General features: G+C 42.0%; 1 protein-coding gene and 1 long non-coding RNA gene across 2 annotated transcripts in view; one reads left to right on the top strand and one right to left on the bottom strand.

Annotated features, from left to right (window-relative positions):
* Positions 1–13,380, top strand: part of LOC126987308 (uncharacterized) — a 385,727-nt gene that overhangs the window by 161,559 nt on the left and 210,788 nt on the right. The window lies entirely within an intron of this gene.
* On the bottom strand, positions 8,355–9,811 carry LOC126987316 (uncharacterized). Its single transcript, XR_007740719.1, has 4 exons — positions 9,641–9,811; positions 9,062–9,130; positions 8,883–8,948; positions 8,355–8,610 (listed from the first exon to the last, which is right to left on the bottom strand). It is a non-coding gene; the product is annotated as an uncharacterized LOC126987316 (long non-coding RNA).

Raw genomic sequence — 13,380 nt, 5'->3', positions numbered from 1 at the left:
CACACACACACACACACAAACAGTCTTTCAACCTTGTATTAGCATTTCTTAACAATCCTGTGACTAGTTTGGCTTTTAACTTTCATTTCTGGGACGGAGTTTTCAGTTAGAAGCGTTGAATTTTCATGGTTTATACATACATACACATATACATAGAAAGAACCCATTGAATAGACTTAGATATACATACATACAGACAGACAGACAGACATTTTTCCTGTCTTTCTCTCTTTTATTCCTGTTTTTTTTCATCTTTTCTCCTCCATTCTTTTTCTTCCTCTTCCTCTTCATTACGTCGATCTATTACAAACTCAGTCGTGAAAAGTGATATATGAAAAATAACAAAAATAACTCACCACGCCTTCAAAAACGGATCACAAAATACAAATCATCCACTTTACAATGTTTACCAGGCGTTAGTGGACTCATGCCTTCAAGCTAGGAATCGAGCAAACAGGGTACTTGGTCTCATGACAAGAAGCGTAAGCAACAGAAGCCCTGAAGTCATCCTCAAGCTATATTTAACATTAGTCAGACCTCATCTTGACTATGCGGTTCAGTTCTGGTCACCTTACTATAGAATGGATATCAAGGTGTTAGAATCGGTGCAGAGGAGGATGACTAAGATGATTCACGGGTTGAGAAACTTGCCATACGAGGAAAGACTCAAACAATTAAACTTACATTCTCTAGAGAGGTGAAGGGTGCGAGGAGACTTGATCGAGGTTTATAAATGGATGAAGGGCTTTAATAAGGGGGATATTCATAAGGTTTTGTTGGTAAGAGAACCGGGTAGGACACGTAGCAATGGGTTTCAGTTTTGACAAATTCACAATCAACAAAGACATAGTCAATAATTGATATACTAACAGAGTGGTGGATGAGTGGAACAGGCCTGGCAGCTATGTGGTGAGTGAGTGCCAATACTAACAGAGTGGTGGATGAGTGGAACAGGCCTGGCAGTCATGTGGTGAGTGAGTGCCAATACTAACAGAGTGGTGGGTGAGTGGAACAGGCCTGGCAGTCATGTGGTGAGTGAGTGTCAATACTAACAGAGTGGTGGATGAGTGGAACAGGCCTGGCAGTCATGTGGTGAGTGAGTGCCAATACTAACAGAGTGGTGGATGAGTGGAACAGGCCTGGCAGTCATGTGGTGAGTGAGTGCCAATACTAACAGAGTGGTGGATGAGTGGAACAGGCCTGGCAGTCATGTGGTGAGTGAGTGCCAATACTAACAGAGTGGTGGATGAGTGGAACAGGCCTGGCAGTCATGTGGTGAGTGCCAATACTAACAGAGTGGTGGATGAGTGGAACAGGCCTGGCAGTCATGTGGTGAGTGAGTGCCAATACTAACAGAGTGGTGGGTGAGTGGAACAGGCCTGGCAGTCATGTGGTGAGTGCCAATACGATAGATACATTCAAGAAGAGGTTGGATAAGGTCATGGATAGTGAGGTTAGGTGGGGTTAGGTTCACAGGAGCTGCCTTGTATAGACCTACCGGCCTCTTGCAGACTCCTTGGGTTAAAAAAAAAAAAGGAGAACGAAAATATGTACAAATTATAGACATGAAAATAGAAGATAGAAGTTAAATTGGAAAGAGTTGAAAAAATGGCTTGTATGCTATTGTTATTCTCTCTCTCTCTCTCTCTCTCTCTCTCTCTCTCTCTCTCTCTCTCTCTCTCTCTCTCTCTCTCTCTCTCTCTCTCTCTCTCTCTCTCTCTCTCTCTCTCTCTCTCTCTCTCTCTCTCTCTCTCTCTCTCTCTCTCTGTAAATTTTGTACCAGTCCCTTTTCAATAATCAGAGAGAGAGAGAAAGAGAGAGCTTTGCAGGTATTCAACTCAGTGATTTTATTCCATTCATTTTTCATCCCATTCATGGCGTTCTCTCTCTCTCTCTCTCTCTCTCTCTCTCTCTCTCTCTCTCTCTCTCTCTCTCTCTCTCTCTCTCTCTCTCTCTTTTATAAACCCTACACCAATCTCTAAAACCACACATCTCTCTCTCTCTCTCTCTCTCTCTCTCTCTCTCTCTCTCTCTCTCTCTCTCTCTCTCTCTCTCTCTCTCTCTCTCTCTCTCTCTCTCTCTCTCTCTCTCTCTCTCTCTCTCTCTCTCTCTCTCTCTCTCTCTCTCTCTCTCTCTCTCTCTCTCTCTCTCTCTCTCTCTCTCTCTCTCTCTCTCTCTCTCTCTCTCTCTCTCTCTCTCTCTCTCTCTCTCTCTCTCCCCTCTTTGTAATCATTGAACCACACATCTCTCTCTCTCTCTCTCTCTCTCTCTCTCTCTCTCTCTCTCTCTCTCTCTCTCTCTCTCTCTCTCTCTCTCTCTCTCTCTCTCTCTCTCTCTCTCTCTCTCTCTCTCTCTCTCTCTCTCTCTCTCTCTCTCTCTCTCTCTCTCTCTCTCTCTCTCTCTCTCTCTCTCTCTCTCTCTCTCTCTCTCTCTCTCTCTCTCTCTCACTCTTTTTAACTTCATTTTAATTGATTAAGAACGAATTTAATTTAATTGCCTTTCTATTCGAAGGGTTGGTATTACGCAGTAGTGAAAGTATGTGTCACTACTACTACTACTACTACTACTACTACTACTACTACTACTACTACTACTACTTCCAACGTCGTGAATACTAGCGGGGTGAAGGAGCCCTGGTACACTCTCTCTATCCTTTCCTCGTACGATCTATTTTTCTCCTGTTCATTCTTTCTGTGGGCTGCATCGCGGGTCAGGTCACTATAGCAAAGATCCTCATGTCAAATTACGCCCTTTTGTCCTGTCTTACACGTCATGGCATGGACTTGGCTGAAGGGTGAGCCGCAGGGAGATATATTTGGGGTCCATCCACTGGCCGGCTATACCTCAGGGCAACGGTATCTGTGAATTCTTTCCTGGTGAAGCCGAAGCTCTCCGCCCTGTGTGGTTAGCCTGTTCGATGCGTCCATTTCCTACTACTACTACTACTACTACTATTACTATTACTATTACTACTACTACTACTACTACTACTACTACTACTACTACTACTACTACTACTACTACTACTACTACTACCACCACCATCACCACATCTACTACTACTACCAATACTACTACTACTACTACTACCACTACTACTACTACTACTACTACTACTACAATATCCCATCCTCTTTAGCTTTCCTTCTCTCCTTCCTCTTCCTTCATTCCTTCATTATTTTCTTCTTTTTTTCTTCCTTCTTTGGATTTTTTTAGTTCTGTTTTTATTTTTATTATTTATTATTCTCTTGTTTTATTTTTGGTTTTCCTGTTTCCATTTTTATCTCTTTCTCTTTTTCCTTCCTTTCCTCAATATTTTCCTTGCTATGTTTGACCTTCGTTTGACCTTCCATCTATTTCTGTTCTTTCTCTATTCCTGTTTTCTCTTTCTATTCTAATCTTCTTTTTTTCTTCTCCCTCTTCTTCCTTTCTTTATTTCCCTCTTTCATTCATATATCTTTCTTTCTTCTTTCATTTTTTTCTATTTTCTGTTTTCTTGTCTTCTTTTCTCTTCCTTCCTTCTTTTCTTAATTCCTTCTTTTGTTTCTTCTTTCTCTTTTCTTCCCTTTCTTTACTTTCCTCTTTGCAATCTTCCTTCCTTCCTTTCTTTCTTTCTTTCACTCTTTCTTATTCCTTTCTTTCATTTCTTCTTCCCTTCCTTTCTTCTTTCCTTCCTTCCTTTCTTTCTTTCTTTATTCCTTTTTTTTCTTCATTTCTTCTTCCCTTCCTTCCTTCCTTCCTTCCTTTCTTTCCTTCCTATTCCTTTCTTTCTTCATTTTTTCTTCCCCTCCTTCCTTCCTTCCTTCCTTCCTTCCTTTCTAAACTACTTCCTCCCTCCCTTCCTTCCTTCCTTCCTTCTCCTCTTCTGTAGTTTCCATATTTCTCCTTTCTCTCTCTCTCCTTTCTTCCTCTCCTTCCTCCCTTCTTCTTCTTCTTCTTCTTCTCCACCCTTCCTTCCTTTCTTCCTTCCCTCCTCGCTATTATTATATTCCCTCTGGCTTTATTTCCCTTCCTATCTCCGTCTTTCGCTTGGCTGGAGGAGGAAGAGGAGGAGGAGGAGGAGGAGGAGGAGGAGGAAGAAAGAGAACAACCAACAATTTTATATATTATTCCCTTTGTTTGATTCGTTGAGAGAGAGAGAGAGAGAGGGGTGTAGTTAACTCTATTAGGTCTTTTAGTGTGTTTACGAAGAAGAGGAGGAGGAAGAGGAGGAGGAGGAGGTAAAGAGAGAGAGAGAGAGAGAGAGAGAGAGAGAGAGAGAGAGAGAGAGAGAGAGAGAGAGAGAGAGAGAGAGAGAGAGAGAGAGAGAGAGAGAGAGAGAGAGAGAGAGAAACCTAATCTTTTTAACTTATAATAGAATAATATGTTTGAAAATATGGAAAAAAAAAATAATATATTTTACTCTAATTTTCCTTCTTATCCCTCTTTTCTTTTTTCCTTTCCCTCTTTTTATTTTATTTTCCTACTGTTTTCCTCCTCGATTTTCTCCTGACCTTCTTTCACTCAATTTTTCTTTCCTTTTTTCCTCTTTCTTTTCCTTCCTTTTCATATACTTTCCCTTTTCCTCTCATTTCTCTACCTCCCTCCGTTACTCTTTCTCTCAATTTTCCCTTTCTCCCTTATTTCCTCTCTCTTTTCCTTCCTTTTCATATACTTTCCCTTTTATCCTTTCATTTCTCTACCTCCCTTCGTTCTCCTTTATCTCTTAATTTTCCTTTTTCTTTCAAGTGGAAGGTTTCCCACACCTTGGCAGCGTATTTCATAACAAAGGTGAGTCTCGCCAGGAAGTCTTACGGCGGATTGTTCTGGCCCGCGGTGTTATGGACTCTCAGCACGAGTATATGGCGTTGTCGATACCAGAGATCCGGTTCTTTGAGTTCCTTGTGCTCCCTGTCTTACTCTGTGGCTGTGAGACATTGGGCCAGCTTCACAGTTCCCCATGATCGGTTAGTAAGCTCCCAAACCAATACCAGAGCCTTCGAAATTTCCTTGTATAGTGTCTGGTGTTTGTATTTAAGCTCACAAATTTGACGAAACTATACAGGAGAAGTCTTGTGTATTTAGTGTGGCATCGAAGACCTCACCGTTTTGGATTGTATGGGATTCTATAGTTTGGTTCGGGCTGTTACGAAGACACTGTGTTGGACTCTGAAATCGGCTCATGGACACTAAATGGGGACTTGGAGAGGCGGGTTGATGCCTTTGGTAATAAGTGTCTACGCAGAATCTTGGGAAATCGCTGGAATGACTTTGTGTCAGACCGGCGACTACTCCGTGAGACTGATTCTACATGTATTACCTGCATAGTCCGTCAACGCCAACTCCGGCTATACGGGCACGTGGCACGCTGCCCAGAAGCTGATCCTGCTCATCGGGTTGTTGGGGAGGCCAAGGGGACGCCCACAGAGTTCATGGCTTGAGCAAGGCGATAGATCCTGCCGGGAGGTACTCGGGATGGGAAGGGGCCTGCAGGGAGACTAGCCCGGACTTGTGGGTGAGGCGATGCGTCCCCCAGCGTATGCCCCCACTGACTGATTGACTGATTTGAAGTGGGATGTGGGAGGATGGGGGTCGGAAAAGGAGAGAAATACAAGATGGAGAAAACGAGAGAACAGAGGAAAAATGGTGTACAGGGAAGGGGAATAAAATGAAGGAGTGAAGTTATACAAGGCGGAAAGGGAATGGAAAAGGAGAGAACAAAAAATCATGTCAATCTTGAACCCAACTAAATGTGCCAAGTTTTCAAGAAGTCGTGCATTAATTTTATACATGTACCCCCTTTGCCGCACCCCCTCTCCCCTCCTCCTCCTCCTCCTCCTCCTCCTCCTCCTCCTCCTCTTCCTCTTCCTCTTCCTCTTCCTCCTCCTCCTCCTCCTCCTCCTCATCATCATCATCATCATCATCATCATCATCCTTCCTTTTAAACACACGATAAGGCGAGGAGGAAATGCACGTGTAATCTTGGTCTTGTTGAGGCGTGATCCAAGGTGTCGCTCAACGTTCAATGCACAGATAATTGGAGTTTATAGTTTTTATTTTTATTTTCCTCTTCCTTCACCCCCTTCCTTCATTTCTTTATTTCTTCTATGTCTTTTCGTTTCTTCATTTTCTTCTTTTTCACTTAGTCTCCTCCTCCTCCTCCTCCTCTGTTTCTAGTTTCTCTTTCCTTCCACTTCTTCATCTACCTCTTCTCGTTTTTCCCTTTTTTCTTCTTTTCTCTAACTTTCTTTCTCTATTTCCTCCTCTGCTTTTTTCTCCTACTTACTACTACTACTACTACTCTCCCCTCCCCCTCTCTCTCTCTTCTCCCCCCATTCCTATTCCCCCTCACCTTCCTCTTCCATCTCTCCCATCCCTGTCTATTTCCAATTTCTGCATATTCCTTCTATTCCCGTTTCACATATTTCTACTTTATTTCCCTTAACCTTTTTATTCTGGTACTTCCTCTCCGCATTTTCCATCCTCCTTGTTTAAATTTCCCTATGTCTAACTTTCTTGATATTCTCCATCTTCAACCTTAACGTTTTGATATATTTCTTCCAACTTATTTTTTTCCCCTTCCTAACTTCTTTCCTCTTCCATCTCTATTTTCTATCGTTTTACATTTCCCGTTTGTGCTTCGATTTCTGCATATTTAATCAGTTTTCCGTTTCACCCATTTCTCCCTACAGTTCCCCTTCTTTGGTCCTGTTATTCATGTGTGGTCTAAGTTAATTTCATTCGTGTTAATCTTATTGCTTCGTATTTATCAAAGGGAGAAATACTTTGTCTCGCTCTGGAACACTTTAAAACATTTACCTGTATCAGCGTTATTATTAAGGCAGGACAATAAATAGTTCAGAGTTTGTCACGGCCGCAATCTTCTTATTAGTAACCGAAATAAACCCACAAGAGACCAGACATTACTTGACAAGTTTTACACTTTATTTACATATGGGTTGTAAAGTTACTGTCAAATGTACTTCTTGGCTATTGGGGTTAAGCATCACAGAGGGTAAGTTATGATTTATTGACATTCACTTTATAAAATGGTGTAACAAAGACTAATATCTACTATATATATAACTGGATCTGATGATTGTTTCAGTTTTAAAGACACTTCCAGGCTCCTTCCCAGATGGGGCCTCCGAGGCGAATTTCATAATACCTGGTAGTATAACATTTACACTAGGAAATGGGGCTACATAATACATGAAGTTAATATTTACACTAGGAAATTGCGCTAATACTTTACGTTAATACTTTACGTTGATATTTACACTTCCCCATTTTCTTTCAACGATCCCGGGCCGAAATCTAAACCTTATGATTAGCAGAGTTCGACGGCTCTGGTACCTTTTGTGAGCTGCCTGTGGGAAATGGTGCTAAATACATGACGCTGGGAAACGGTTGGGAAACACAGGACGTTAATATTTAGACTTGGTAATGGTGCTACAATTCCTAACCTTACTTAATATTTTGGTGCTACAATTCCTAACCTTACTTAATATTTACACTGGGAAATGGCGCTAATCCTTTACGTTAATATTTACACTTTGCAATTTTCTTTTTACAGCAGAGGAAGTTAACTCTTGGGAAAGAAAAAGAAAGCCGGCTAATTGCTGCTCCTATAAAACTGCAATTTTCTTTTTACAGCAGAGGAAGTTAACTAGGGAAACAAGAAGAAAGCCGGCTAATTGCTGCTCCTATAAAACAAAGTAAAACTGCTAAAAATGAAACTTTGACACTAGGAAATTGTGCTGTATTAGTCAATATATTTACAATAGGAAACAGAGTTTTTAGTGTATGGTGTGGTTTGGAGAGCAAGGGAACGTGTCCTTTGAGAGCATTCAGCACTACTCTGCGATGTTGAGACAAATTGAGATACAGGACACTGGAGTCTAGGGGAGATTGCAGCATCACCCCCTTGTCTTCAATATGCTCCTCGCCGGGAGTGACGTACGCCCGTTTCGGCAGTTTCCCAGCGACGATGGCCGTTCCTCGCCTCCAAACGATGGCTAAGGTTATCGAGCCAGTGGAGAAAGATCGTTAGAGGAAAAAAAAGTAGTCCAATATATAATAAAGTTTCTATTAATATCTGGCAAAGATTGGACACGCATACACATACATAGACACACACACACACACACTTTATCTCCCATTTATTTAGACCTTGTACGAGGCTGGAGGATATAGCTTAAACGCAAGAGTGTAGACAGTGATTAGAAAAGAGTACAGAATGATTATAAAATGCTTAATGTTTAGAAAGATATGAACAATTGAGTCAATGCGAACGATAAGATAACGAGTGATCAAGATAAAACAAGCAGCGATATCAATGAAGGGGTCAAGAGAAACGACCCGAGTAATGTTAAAAAGTCACAAGATAAGGTCCTTGGGTCTGCGGGGAACAAACCGTTAGCAAATCAGACTCCTATTGTAACGTAATGACCGAACATGAACGCGTAAATACAAACACCTAGAATATAAAGATAGCAAACCGTCATGAAGTCTCCGTACAAGGCTTTAACGATAGAAAGTAAATACCAATGCGTAAAGACCCACATCCCTAAGTGTTAAGCCTCATTCAAGATTAGAGTTTCCAGTGGTCACAAGATACGGTCCTTGGGTCTGCGGAGAACAGTCACCAAATCATGACTATTGTAAGTAATGTAATGACCGAACATGGACGTGTAAAGACAAACTAGAACAAAGATAAACAAACATGGACATGTAAAGACAAACTAGAACAAAGATAAACAAACATGGACGTGTAAAGACAAACTAGAACAAAGATAAACGAACGTGTAAAGACAAACTAGAACAAAGATAAACAGTCATGAAGTCAACGTACAGAGCTTTAACGATAGAAAGTAAAGACCAATGCGTAAAGACCCACATACCTAAAGCGTTAAGCCTCATTCAAGAGTACGGTTTCCAATGGCCGCAGGATCTCAACTCCCTCACGCCTGCGAACTCAATAAACCGATAGCAATCCCCCCTAATGAAGCCTCCGTGGAATGTTTTAAATTGCAGAGTTAAAACGTAAAGACTAAATATGAATTCGTAAAGACAAACTTACCTCTAGTAGTGTTTAGCCTCCTCCAGAAGTACAGATGTCAATGGTCGCAAGGTATGAAGGTCTCCCCGCCTGCTAACACAATCCAATAGCAATGTTTTAGTATGGGAAAGGAAACGGCTCAAGGCCAATCATAAAAGTCAGCTAATCACTACTATTAACCCGGTAGCTTCGGGAGTCATGTATCTTAGGTTAGGTTAAAGTAAAATAATGAGAAAGAATCATCACTCACGCAAACAGAATCATCACTCACGCAAACCATTTCATTATATATATATCAACGCATGTGTGATCAGTTTATGCATCATCTATTTTGAGAGGTTTATATCATAACAGGAATTTGGCCCATCGTTGGTACACTGTAAAGCCGCAAATTTGGCCCGTCTCTGCTACCGGGTTAAGAAGAGTGAAGTGGGCTGAAGTTAAATTTCTGATGACTGTCTATACTGTTGAAAGACTGGATTGGCTATCATTAAACAAGTGAAGTTTCTAAATGCAAGGGAAGTTTCTGTACAAGTTTATAGTAATAGAAAATTAAAACGTAAAATCCATATACATCAATGAATGGGCAAAGAAACATACCGTGACTTAGTTCTATATGGTAGAGTCCTGAAGGAACTATATGCGTCCTGAAGTGGTTGCCGGGTATCCTGTGTGGTAGAGTCCTCAACGATAACCAAAAATCCTTAAGCGTTTGCCGTCTATACCGTGCGAGCGAGTCTTGAAGGGAATCTAAGCGTCTTGATGTGATCGCCGCCCACGTGAGTTCGCCTTCCGCTTTGAGCCCAACCCGAAGCAGCATCGAGACTCGGTGACGTGGCGGCGGAGCGAAGCGGCGTCTGGGAGCTTCGTTGCTTCATTTCCTCGACTCGTGAAGCTTCGAAACCCCGCAAAGTCGAGTCGAAGTGCTCAGTCGTGTGTTAGTGTAAGCAGTAGTGCGTGGGGATGTATTTGAGGATTTAAAATGGACTTAGGGGATTATTAAGGATGATTTAGATGGATTATATGTATTAACTGATGTAGGAACTCGCAATATCGGGTTTAAGTTCGATAAATTCACGTTCAAGAAGGAAGAAGAAGAAGAACAAAAAGAAGAAGAGGAAGAAGAAAATAAAGAATAGAAATGAAAGAAAAACGAATAAGAAAGAATAAGAAAATGAGGAAGAAGGAGAAGTAGAAGGACAAAAAAGGAAAAGAAGAAGGAGGAGGAGGAAGAAAAGGAAGAAAAGGAAGAAAATTAAGAAAAAAGAAAAAGAAAGTGAAGAAGAAGAAATAGAAGAAGAAAAAAAGAAATAGAAGGAGAAGTAGAAGAAGAGGAAGAAGGAAAGAAAAACTAAATGAAGAAAAAGAAAAAAAGAGAGGAGGAGAAAGAAGAAGAAGAGGAAGAAGAAGAAGAAGAAAAAATAGAAGGCGAAGAAGAAGAAAAGGAAGAAGGAAGAAGGAGAGGAACAAAAACTAAATAAAGAAAACGAAAAAAAGAGAGAGGAGGAAGAAAAGGAAGAGGAAGAAGGAAAAGAAGAAGAAGAAGAGAGAAGAAAAAGAAGAATAGGAAGAAAGAATAGAGAACTGGTGAACGAGTGGAACAAGCCGAGCAGGTGTGAGTATACTTGATGCAAACACGATTGAAACCTTATAATGGCAGTTCGATGTGTTATAACAAACTCTCTTATTTAGCGAGCAAGCAATTATGAAAAAAAAGCGAACTATATCAAACACTTCGGCGCCCAAGCACACACATATTTGACAAGGCTTTCCTAGGAGTTGTAGGCATTTCCAGGGATAGTTTTATGACCCTGGTGGTAGTTTGACCCTTCCTCTGTACCATGAACCCAAGAAACTCACATTTGACAAGGCTTTCCTAGGAGTAGTGAGCATTTCCAGGGGTAGTTTTATGACCCTGGTGGTAGTTTGACCTTTCCTCTGTACCATGAACCTAAGAAACGCATTTGACAAGGCTTTCCTAGGAGTAGTGAGCATTTCCAGGGGTAGTTTTATGACCCTGGTGGTAGTTTGACCCTTCCTCTGTACCATGAACCTAAGAAACGCATTTGACAAGGCTTTCCTAGGAGTTGTTAGTATTTCCAGGGGTAGTTTAATGACCTTGGTGGTAGTTTGACCCTTCCTCTGTACCATGAACTTATGAAACACACATTTAAAAAGTCTTTCCTAGGAGTTGTGGGTATTTCCAGGGGTAGTTTCATAACCCTGGTGGTAGTTTGACCCTTCCACTGTACCATGAACATAAGAAACACGTATTTGGCAAGGCTTTCCTATGAGTTGTTAGCATTTCCAGGGGTAGTTTTATGACCCTGGTGTGACCCTTCCACTGTACTATGAACCTAAGAAACACATATTTGGCAAGTCTTTCCTATGAGTTATCGGCATTTCCATGGATAGTTCTATGACCCTGGTGGTAGTTTGCCCCTTCCTCTGTACCATGAACCCCAAGCAAACACTCATTAGAACCCGGCTGACCTCCTTTTCGGCCTTTGGATGGAGTTAACGTGGGATGCGGAAGTGTCAGAGAGTAAGAACCATAATCTCCTCTGTCTTTCCTGAACCCAGATAAATGTGTCGAGTTTTTATTTAGGACCGTGAGGGTTAGTTTTATGCCCAGGTCAGTCACCCCTTTGCTATACCACTGCCTGCTCTTCCTCCTCCTCCCCCTCCTCTGCCTTGCCCTCCCCCTCCCCCTCCTCTGCCTTGCCCTCCCCCTCCTCAGTCTTGCCCTCCCCTCCCCTCCTCTGTCTTGCCCTCCCCTCCCCTCCTCTGCCTTGCCCTCCCCTCCCCTCCTCTGTCTTGCCCTCCCCTCTCCCTCCTCTGTCTTGCCCTCCCCTCCCCTCCTCTGCCTTGCCCTCCCCCTCCCCCTCCTCTGTCTTGCCCTCCCCCTCCCCCTCCTCTGCCTTGCCCTCCCCCTCCCCCTCCTCTGTCTTGCCCTCCCCCTCCCCCTCCTCTGTCTTGCCCTCCCCCTCCCCCTCCTCTGCCTTGCCCTCCCCCTCCCCCTCCTCTGCCTTGCCCTCCCCTCCCCTCCTCTGTCTTGCCTCCCTCCCCCTCCTCTGCCTTGCCCTCCCCTCTCCCTCCTCTGTCTTGCCCTCCCCTCCCCTCCTCTGCCTTGCCCTCCCTCCCCTCCTCTGTCTTGCCCTCCCTCCCCTCCTCTGTCTTGCCCTCCCCTCCCCTCCTCTGTCTTGCCCTCCCCCTCCCCCTCCTCTGCCTTGCCCTCCCCCGCGGTGAAGGTGGATCCAGGGTGTCTCTCAAATGTCGGATGTGTAGATAAGGGAATTTAACAGTTAGATAAGGACTTTGCCGCTACTACTACTACTACTACTACTACAACCACTACTACTACTATTACTATTACTACTACTACTACTACTATTACTACTACTACTACCACTACTACTACTACTACTACTACTGAGAACTGAAGAATGAATAGCAAATAAGGAAAAAAAAAGAAATATTTAGTATCGATTCGTGTACTTATAGGCTGTACAAGTGTTTTTATTATGCCTATTTTTTTGTTTTTATCGATTATTTTATTATTTTTCTTTATTTTTCTTTTTTTTACTGCGCCATTTTCATTTTTTTTTTTTCGATTCTATTTTCTTTACTTTTTCTGTCTTCCTTTTTTTTCTCTTGTCTTTCTTCTTCTCCTTTTGTCTTCTTTCTTTTTTTTCCTCTTTTTTTTATTTATTTATTTTTTTTTTTTTGCATCGACGGGAAAAAAGAAATGAAAATGAGAAAATGATCGTGAAAGTGAGAATTGTTATGCTGTTTTTCTTCTTTTTTATCTTTTTCTCTCATTTTCTTCCTCTTCTTTTTTTTCTTCTTCCTCTTTATCACCATCGTCGTCGTCTCCTTTCTTCTTTTTTTTCTTCTTCTTCTTCCTCTTCTTCTTCTTCATCGTCCTCGTTTCCTTCTTCTTCGTCTTCTTCTTATTATTATTTATTTTCTATTATTTTCCTCGTGACTAAAATTCATATATATTTACAAATGGGTCCCACAAGGTTCAGTATTAGGTCCACTTTTGCTTATTATTTATATCAATGATTTAGATACAGGAATTAGTAGTGATGTCAGTAAGTTTGCAGATGATACCAAGATCGGTAGAGTAATTGAGTCGGATCAGGACGCTAGTATTCTCCAAGGTGAACTCAACAGATTGTATGACTGGGCGGATAAATGGCAGATGGAGTTCAATGTAGGGAAGTGCAGTATTCTGAGTGTAGGTAGGAACAACCCCTCACATAACTATTGCTTAAATGACACTCATAAGCAGGTCTGGGCGCGAGAGGGATTTAGGGGTCTTAGTGAGCTCTGAT

This window comes from Eriocheir sinensis, chromosome 64 (genome assembly GCF_024679095.1).
Source record: "Eriocheir sinensis breed Jianghai 21 chromosome 64, ASM2467909v1, whole genome shotgun sequence".
Lineage (NCBI taxonomy): Eukaryota > Metazoa > Arthropoda > Malacostraca > Decapoda > Varunidae > Eriocheir > Eriocheir sinensis.
This window is presented reverse-complemented; position numbering and strand designations above follow the sequence as displayed.